Here is a 10,354-nt window from a genome sequence, read left to right as displayed (position 1 = left end):
GTATTTCCAACTTTAACAGCCGTCACTCATGCATGGCTCTATCTAGTACAAGGGAAACATTCATTTACTGCTTGCCCTGAGGAACTCCAGAAGTGTGAATTATCCATAGTTGTCCTGCTCTTTTGCTCAACTTCAGGTACTGATACTAGTGTTAAAGCTCTGCTATGCTCACCCAATATGTCACATTTTAGTATTTCATCTACTTCTACCACACTTCAAATCCACCCAATAGCCAACTGTTGGATATGTGATTCTAGGAACAACACTCTAGTCCTCAAATGATCCCTATGAGCCCACAGTTCATATGGCCTCTCTCTCCATGTTCTATAAAGGGAGGAGTTTGCAGGAATAAAGTACAGGGTCACTTGAGCTTTTGTGAGGGTAAACAAAACAGACTTCAATGCCTTTGTTTTATAGTCATCAACTTCCCAAAATTAAAAGAGTGACTCTATGTGATTTTTTTTTATCCAAGTATCATTCTTCAAGACAACCCTCCCCCTCCCCAACTTCTTTCTAATGAAAGCACTCCTCAGCGATCTAGTATCATAAAAATATTCTCAGTCTAGGACTAGGTTATATTCCAAAGAGGCTATCTTATCTGTAAGATCTAAGGCAATTTCTTTGAGTACAAAGGCAACTTTTTATGTAGCTTAGGGCATTAACAAAATAATTTTAAATATTCATTTTTCATTGGTTATTCCATGAAGAGCCTGTCTTCCCCAGACAATCCTGATAGAGGCTGAAATTAAGGCTAGAAGTTAGCTATAAAGAAGAGATTTCCTTTCATGTATATTTACATATACCACTAAACTGGACAACTCCAAAGCCACTGTTTACATCATAATCCATTTGCATTGTCTTATTTGGCAACCTTGCACATGGATTTTTTTTTTTTTTTGCAAGAGCAAGGGAAAACAATATAGTCACAAAGTATATGGGATGTGTGTGTATGTGTGTGTTGTATGCACTGGAGATGAGCTTTGAGGAAGACCAAAAAAGAAAACACATGGTTGTTCACTAGAATACAAGTTCCATGATGGAGGAGTTTTTGTCTTTTGTACTCACTGATGAATCTTGAGCACTTAGACTTATTCCTACCACATAACAGACCATTTATGTTTCATTCTCCATACTAGGTAACTGAAAGTAATACTGCCCAGTTACCATATGAGTCTTGGAAAAAATCTAATTTACTCTATATTATCCTAGCAACAAAAGACATTTTGAAAAAAAATTAATTTAATGTTGATAATAATTTATGAGGCTTTTAATTTATGTAGCTGTTAGCTACAATCCTAGGTGCTTTCCCATAATTTATTTAATTTGATTTTTCCAATATCTGTAATGGAAGAATAGTTATGCATGTTTTTACAGATAAGGAAACAATGCTAAAGAGACTTAGCTACTTGCTTAAGGTAATGTATAATAAATAGCAGAACAGGGATCTAAATATTGATTGGCCTTTTGATTTCAAGTCCAATGGTTTATTCATTCTGCTGAAACATATGTTTAATTTTTATGTAGAAACTAATTTATTGTGCTCTGCGGCATGCTTCATTACATTATATATTCCAGATTCATTTCCTGCATTGTAGTAAGAGAAACTCTTTATACCAGAGGAGAGGAAATCCTAAGGATGATTTTAGTCTTGGCCCTAAACCTTTCTACCTAATTCTTCTCCAATTCAATTGAAATGCATTGTTAGGCTGGAGAGACACATTTCAGATCTGCAGTCCCTAAGAATGTAAGGGAGATGTGGGTTCTGGACTGGATGGTAGAGTGGGATGAGGTGAACGGGAATTGACATGGACATTTTATTAAGTAATAAGGGTGCCAGGTTGTCAAAGGACCTCTCAGATTTTTTTTTGAACAGCAGTGACTTTGAAATATGATTATCTATGTGCTTCCCATTCAAGATATCGAACATGTTTGAGTCATTATAAAAAGTATAGAAAATCCAATTAAAAAGGGAAACACTAAGTTTTGTTTCCAAAACCTCATTATGATAGTTTAATATAAAACAAAGAATAACTATATACTTTGAATTTTCTGATGCTGGCAAAGTTACAAAGTAAATTTGAGCATTAGGCCTCAGTATAAATGTTCCTCCACTGTGAGCATTTCTTGAAATACAGGGTAACCTTAGAGGGTTTATCACCCACACACACTCTATTTCCTTTAATCACTTACCTTATTGTCCTGTAATTATTGGTTTATTTCTCTGTCATTCATTATTAAATGTGTACTAAATGAATCAATGAGTCAGCACAAGGCAATGATGTAGCTGGAATATGTTGCTTTCTTAGAGAACTTTGATTTAATATTTGCTTAAGCCATGCTGTATCAGATTGTCTATATTATAAATGTGTCTCATGGTTTCTCATAGATATTGTTTTCTATGTTTCTTCCCATTCCTAAGGTTTAAAAATGATGATATTCTTTCTTTAGACCCAACCAAAAGGGGGATATTGCATTTTTTAAAACAGTAATAAGCAAAGGTCTTCTAGCCAAGTTGTTTCCAAACTTCGGTGTGTAATGGCATTATCTGGAGGGACAATAAAGAACACAGAGGAATAGACTGGTTGAAGAGGTGGGTCTGGGTCTTTGTATTTTACCAAATTCCCAGGTGATTCTGATAACCAGCCAAGGTTTGGGAAAAAAGTCTTCTCCCTACTCCCAATACCTTGAACCAATAAGGACCTAACAAAGGAATGAAAGACACCCAGGCAAAGGAATAAACAGTGCCACCTGACACATATATCATGGGTATTTCATAGGCCCTGAGCCATCAAGAGCGAGTCAGACTTCTTTTGAGTTTGAAGAAAATACAAATTGTTTACAGGGCTTATTTTTTAGGGCTTTGTTTCCATAGACTCTTTTTCTTCAAATGAAATCTTATGTGGAGTCTGGATAAGTAAAATCCAATAACACTGAAACTTTTCTGTTGGAAATGAATGTGGTCCAGAGTGAGGCAGGGCTTGGCCCTTGGTCCACTAACTGCCCCTTTGCTTTTTATAGTGGCTTTTAAGAACTTTCCATGGAATTCCTAGGGTGTGTTAGAGCACAATTTGAAAATGACCAATATAGTTTAAAAACTTTCCCCCATCATTTCCTCCTGGATTCATTTTGGTGGATATAGTCAGTGCTGATGTGATAAATCATGAAAATCCAACTTATACCTGATTCTCACATTTAGGAAGGCACCTACGAGCCAGGAAACGCATGCCAGATCTACTCAAAGAAAAGTCAAGATGAAATTCTTGGCTTAGGTTTGCCTCTGGACAGAAAAAAAAAAAAACAAAAAAAAATCCCATGAAGAACAACAGCATTGAACATGCCAGGCAGACGAGTTTTCATCCTGCAGTTGCCAGTTTGGCTTCCTGTTCTCTTCCTCCAATTGCAGGAGATGTGTGTCTTTTTCAAGGGGAAAGGGAAGAGAAAAGGTTCCTGGTGTTATTCCATGTATGGTCATCTGCTTCCTTACCCTCAGAAAATGGTAGCCTGACCGTCTCATTGATTGGTGAGATCGCCTCGTTATTGCCTTATTTGATGCAATCATTTTAACCAGAGGTTAAATTTTTCTTTGTATATGGATCTTAAAGACACTTAAAAAAAATTAGCCCTAGATGGTTGGCTCAGTGGATAGAGCATTGGCCAGCGGATTGAAGGGTCCTTGGTTCAATTCTGGTCAAGGACACAAGCCCGGGTTGCGGGCTCCATCCTCAGTAGGGGGTGTGCAGGACGCAGCCGATCAATGATTCTCTCTCACCATTGATGTTTCTATCTTTCTCTCCCTCTCCCTTCTTCCTCGCTGTAATCAATAAAAATGTATTTTAAAAAATTGAATTTAACAGTTTTAATTCCTTAGCAAACTGACTTTTGACTTTTAGAGGGGCAAGGGAATACCTGATAGTGGTTATTAATCAAACTGCATAAGCGATGGACACAGGAAACAAATGCACGTTTCATACAGCTTCATCTACTTTATTTCAAAAGGGATCTGTCTGACATGAAAAAATGGAGAAATTATAATTTTTTTATTTTTAATGTACAAACCAAGATTCACCCATGTTGCAAAGGACCCTGATGAGACGTATGTAGAAGCATGAAAGTAAGACAGAATGCTTCTTCAGTAAACCTGCAATACTCCTTTCATATCTGACATGACAATCTCCCTTTTACAATTATCTCATAGGATTAAGTCACCAGAGGATGAGCTCCTTAAATCTACTTTCCAGAAAACAATTATTAGAAGGTTCCAAAACAGATTCTTAATTCTTTCACTAGGGAGGCAGGAAGAAATTTTACTTTTCTTTTATCAGGAAAATCTCAGGATCCTCCTAGGAGAAAGGCATATGGATAATGTATTGGGATTTTTTATTCCATTCTCTATACTGCTTTATTGCCGTTCCTAACGCAAAATTTGTTCAACTGTCTGAGCTTAACAGATATTTCTGGGAGAAAATTCTCTCTGGCCTCAATAAGAACAGAGAAAGAGAAAAAGGCAAATTTCTTATTTGTATTAAAATATTCATCTATAATAGCAGGGTAAAACCTGCTGTTTAGAAGTTAGCAGGAACAGATAACAAGATGTGGATTTAGCTCTTCTCTGTATTTATACCTGTATTTATGCATGTGGACCATGGCCCGCGTACGCGTTTTCACTGCAACAAGCAGTTCGTTGTCCATGTGCGGACACCGATTCTGTGCGGGTGAGTGTATGCATTAGCCAATGTCCAAGTTTTTACTTTCAGAGCAGCACCAACAATGTAGACTTTCAATTCACAAGTGTCACAGACTTTCAGAAACTTTGTCTTCTCTGGTTGCCACACCTATACTCACGCATTTAAAAGGAGCTTAGAATTAACACACATATTTCCATCATGCCACACATTCGCTCCATTTTGTTTTTTGCTGCACAATATAAATACAAAAAGCAGTGGGCAATATATACAAAATAAGTGTAATTCAGTTCAATATCAGACCAAATGATTTTTTATGTAAAAAGCATGAGAATAAAAAATGAACTCAACTAAGTCAGAAGTTTTACTTTTTTCCTGAGGATACTGATGAGAAAAAGTGTGTGTGTGTGTGTGTGTGTGTGTGTGTGTGTTTTACAGTGTGAGGAAATAATAAAAAATCAAATGGTTCCTTGTTTTGATTCAATTCCAAATTTTTAATGATCTGAGCATACTTCATGCAAAAGAAATCCTCAAGGTTTATATCGGTTGAATTTTGCCTCATCTAGAATGTTAAATATAACTGAGTACCTTGGCAGTAATGGGAAAAGAGGATTATCCCAGTCTAAAATTCTTGGAATATGGCCTAAACAATCAGTTGAGAAAACCTCATCTATCGTTGTCAGTGCTTTCCACCTTCAAACATGGAAGGACCGAATGTAGTTAGTTCTATTGTGGTCTCAGTGTTTGTACCAATTTCTCTTCAAGGTGAGAATGTTAAAATATTATTTCGGGGAGGGAGGGTGTTAATCCTTACCAGAAGATATTTTTCCATGGACTTTTAGGGAGAGTGGAAGAGAGAGAGAAAGACAGAGAAACATCATTGAGAGAGAAACACATCGACTGGTTGCCTCCTGCATGAGCCCTGACCAGGGCCAGGGAGGAGCCCTGACCAGGACTGGGGGAGAGCTGGCAACCAAGGTAAATGCCCTTGACTGGAATTGAATCCAGAACCCTTTGGTCTTTGGTCATTCATACAGTGGTAGCTCAGCTCAAATCCCAAATGATGTGGATTATACTGCTATTGCTATCTCTACCATTTCTCTATGCATCTCTCTTTCTCTCTCTCCCCGCTTCCTCCTAGCAAAGATAAGTTTAAGAGGGTTTGATGGTTAATTTTTTGTGTCAACTTGACCAGACCACAGTATATCCAGGTATTTGGCCAAACATTATTTTAGGTGTTCCTGTGATGGTATTTCAGGATGAAATTTAAAAGGGGAGCCTGGCCTCCATAATGTGGATGGGCCTCATCCAATCAGTTGAAGGACTCAATAGAACAAGAAAACCAGCTTCCCTCAAGCAAAGAGAATTCTCCAGCAGATTGTCATGAACTTCATCTGTGGCACTGGCTTTCCTGGGCTTCCAGCCTGCCAACCCCTCTACGGATTTTGGACTTTCCAAGTCCCCATAATCATGTGAGCCAATTCCTTATATTAAGGACACCCTTCTTCTTCTCTCCCCTCACTATATAAGTGTGTGTGTGTGTGTGTGTGTGTGTGTGTGTGTGTGTAGTGCATGTCTCCTTAAATTAGGCAAATGCAGTTAGAATTATCCTTCACTAGCACTTTCTAAAAATTCCTCAGAAAGCCCTTAAGGTCACCCTGCTTTCACGGAATTTGGTCGACATCTTACAATCATTACATTATTTTCATCATCTGATCTGAATCAGATTTCTTGCAAGGTATTTAGGTTTCTTGATTTTTAGAGTAAAACAAACAAGAGAAAAAAAGACATTTTTAATTATGAGTTATCTCCAGTAAGGAGAGGACTGGGAATACCCCCCATTCCCCTATACACACAACCCAGTACCAGAAGGACATGAATAGTTCCATGGAACAGTGCCCCACACCGAGCATACAATGGAAAAATAATTTCTTTCATCTTCATCAAAAGGACCAGGTTCCTGCTAAAACTTCTTCAGTTATTAAACACTTAGTATCCTCTTAATATAGAGCTTATACCAGATAGACATTATTATATCAAACTAGAGGCCTGGTGCATGAAATTAGTGTACAGGAGGGGGGGTTCCCTCAGCCCGGCCTGCACCCTCTCGCAATCCAGGACTGCTGGCTCCTAATTGCTCACTTGCCTGCCTGCCTGATTGCTCCTAACTGTTCACCTGTCTGTGTGCCTGATTGCCCCTAACCCCTTGCCTGCCTGCCCGATCACCCCTAACCACTTTGCCTGCCTGCCTGATCACCCCTAGCCACCTCTGCCTCAGCCCTCACTGCTGCAGTTTCACCTGGAAGGACATCCAGAATGATGTCCGGAAGGTCATTTGGCTGTCCAGTCTAATTAGCATATTATGCCTTTATTATTATAGATGAAAAAAGATTTCAAATGTGATAAAGAACTATATAAATATTGTTGTTATTAAGATCACTGACCTTTGGGTTAAAAAATGATGCTGAAAGGAGTATTTTTTTGTGTGCCCAAGTATAAAGACCGGTGCAGACTATAACCATAGGATACCTTTCTTTTCATTCCAGTTATATCTCCTTCTCCAACTTGTTGCTAGCTTTTCTATTTTTACTTCTTAGGCTCTTATAGCTTGCTCTCTCAGCCAGCCCCAGAATAGCTGGAGTGTCCATTGCTAAGAATTGTATTGGAGCAGCATTTTCCTTTCAGTCATGATGAACTGGGGAGCTATCTAGGACTTTAGGGTTGGATGAATCATTCCTTGCCATTCAAGAATCGGGAGAGAGAGAGAGAGAGAGAGAGAGAGAGAGAGAGAGAGAGAGAGAATGAGAGAGAAACTATCCATAATAGGAACCTGAAATCACAATGATAAATAATAATAATAATAATAATAATAATATGAAATTTGGGCGGCTTGGAATTACTTTTCATCCTTAAGATAATCATGTTTCACATTCTTTTCTGATGTAGAAGTGACGGGAAAAGATAATACATTTCCTAGAGTGATTTTTTAGCTCATAACAAATTGGGGGCCTCTGGTTGTCTTTGATACCCCATAAGAAGGATTTAGCAGCTGATTGTGAAAAAATTCCTTTTAATAGAGCTGAAATAACAGCTGGCTCTGTCCTCAGCATCCAACTCTAAGAGAAGCTGAGGGAAACATTTTCCAGAAATAAAGCCTACCTTTCTGTAAGTCCTATGTCCGCCTGCATCTCCAGCAAGCCTGCTGACATGCAGCCTGCTCTTTCCTCAACCACATCAATTAGAGAGATTTTATGTTACTATTAAAATTTTTTAAAAGGAAATGTAAAAACAAACAAATAAACAAACAAACCCACCACAACAGATTTGTTATTACCCATGTCCCTTGGAAGGACAATGAGCGAGGAAACACGTATAACGTGTTTAACTATAAAAGAGTTGCCCCCACCCTCTGAAATCTCCTTTAGGAAAAGCTACCCTCATTGATACCATAAAATAACTTCATATTAGATTGCCTTGTTTCCTTTCTTTCTTTCTTTTTTCCTTTGGAGGGAGAAGAGGCTATTTTCTTCCGAATGGGACAAAGGAGGCTGTCATGTGGCTCCCACGTGATGCTTTCCCTGTTTTAATGAAACCCTCATCAGCGAATGTCCAGTCAACCAATTATTTGAGTCCAGCCTTTACATTAAAATATAGATTAAATATAAAGAGTTAGCTACACAAAAGGGAATTTGCCTGATTTCTCAATAAAAAAAAGCCCCCATGTCATAAAAATATCCTTTCCCTAATCAAAATATCACCTGAATGAAGTCATCATGTTTAGCCTGATTGCATTTTCCTCATATATCTGCAGCTGCATTTGCCTCTCCATAAATGTCATTTGATTATGAGAAAATAAACAGGAAGGGACTCAAAGGGAGCCAGTACAGGGCCTGCTTGTTTACCTGTGGCAGCTTTCTTAGCTGAAGAACAAATGTCATGCAAATGGTGCACCAGCAATGAGCTGCCAATCACCCGGGCTTGGCATTCAAGATGATTTGCTAAATCATTTAAAGAGACATGCTTTACTAAATGAAAAAATATCAGAGGCAAGGGCCTGTGTTTAAACACGGGGCTGAGTTATTATCCCAGTAGGCTGGAATGAAATGAAGACATCTTCCAATTAAAGCTTGCAGATGAACCCAGACAAACCCCCCTTTTTTCATAAAGACAAGCAGATTATGATTGGAAAGGAACAGCGACCGAGGCTTTCATTACACGCTGATTATGGTGATAAAATTCCCAGCGCTGTGTGTCTGCGGGCCCAACTTCACATTTGAAGGTTTTTAATATAATTTCCTTAGGGTGAAATGCTGAAGATTTATTAAACTTTATGAAGGGCTTACAGATCCAATTTAAGAGGACATATCATAGGGCAAAACTGACAGACGATAAAATACATTCCAACTATAAGAGAAAGGGAAAAAAAAAGCAAGGAGAAAGTTGAGCCGTGAAACTGTTTTTAAACATTTTTTGTTGTTGGCAGTATTCAAGTGAAATCAATCATTTCCCCCACTGTTACAGCCTTGTTGCTTCACTGAAGTTTTCTGCATGCTTTTTACAGGAGGTAGGTATTCGAGCCACAGAAGGGATGCTTGGAGAGCTTACCTAATTTAAAGCACCAAAATAATTTTGAGGTGATTGAGGCATAAACACTCTCAACATTTAGAGTTTTTCTGCAATGAAGCTTGGGTGATGCTCTTTATTCCAAGATACCACCATTTCGGCATTATGCTGATATGGATGTAGACCTGTTTGCTCTGACCATTTTCATACAAACAGACATTGTCAGGAACACAGGTTTAGCAACTTCTATTGGTTTTGCTTTTTCTTCAAAAGTTTCAAAACATTTGTAGGAACTACTCCTCTTTAATTTTTAGCACGGTTTCTTGAGCCCGCACTCATGAATTTAGGCAGGATTTTTATATAGGGTAACAGATGGTGTAGGATCAGGCTTCTAGTAGGAAGGATAGAAACGTTTTCTAGGTACTGACAAGGTTTCAATAACTGACAAGCATTGTTCATCACTCCAAACAAGACGCAGGTAAGAGCAGCCAAGGGAACTGATCTCCTCTGTTGCCTTTATCTGGGAGGCCCCATCCCTGAAATTTGCCTAAATTGCTCTACAGATAAGATTTCTTGGTCCAGAGTTTTTTTTGTTTTGTGTTTTTTTCTGGGACCTACCTTTCTTTTTCCCTCTCTATCTTTCTCCCTCCTTCCTTCATTCCACCCTTCCTTTCTCTAGTTTTCTTAATGTATAATTTACATAGCATAAAGCTTACCTGTTTTAAGCATATGACTTAATGCTATTAGTAAATTTACAGAGTTGCACAATCCTCATCACAATCCAATTTTCGAACATCTTTATCATCACAAAAAGATCCCCCATGCCTGTTTGCAATCAATACCAGTTTCCACCCGTAGCCTCAGGCAACCGCTAATCTGTTTCACTTCATATAAATGGAATTGTACAATACGTAGTTCTGCCCAGACCTTTTAACCATTTCAGGGCTAGACACGGATCCCACGCAGGAACTTTGCAGGGACTTGGTTTATACTCAAAGCATGCTGGAAAATAGCGCAGGTTAAAGTAGGCCCAGCCCTGTGGCTGTTTCATGGTAAATGACCTTAAGTGGTCTTGATGAAACTAGAGAGGTGAGATTAAAGCCCCTTAG

Source organism: Myotis davidii, unplaced genomic scaffold, assembly GCF_000327345.1.
Source record: "Myotis davidii unplaced genomic scaffold, ASM32734v1 scaffold98, whole genome shotgun sequence".
NCBI classification, from domain to species: domain Eukaryota; kingdom Metazoa; phylum Chordata; class Mammalia; order Chiroptera; family Vespertilionidae; genus Myotis; species Myotis davidii.
The sequence above is the reverse complement of the archived record's forward strand: the minus strand, read 5'-3'. Positions refer to the sequence as shown.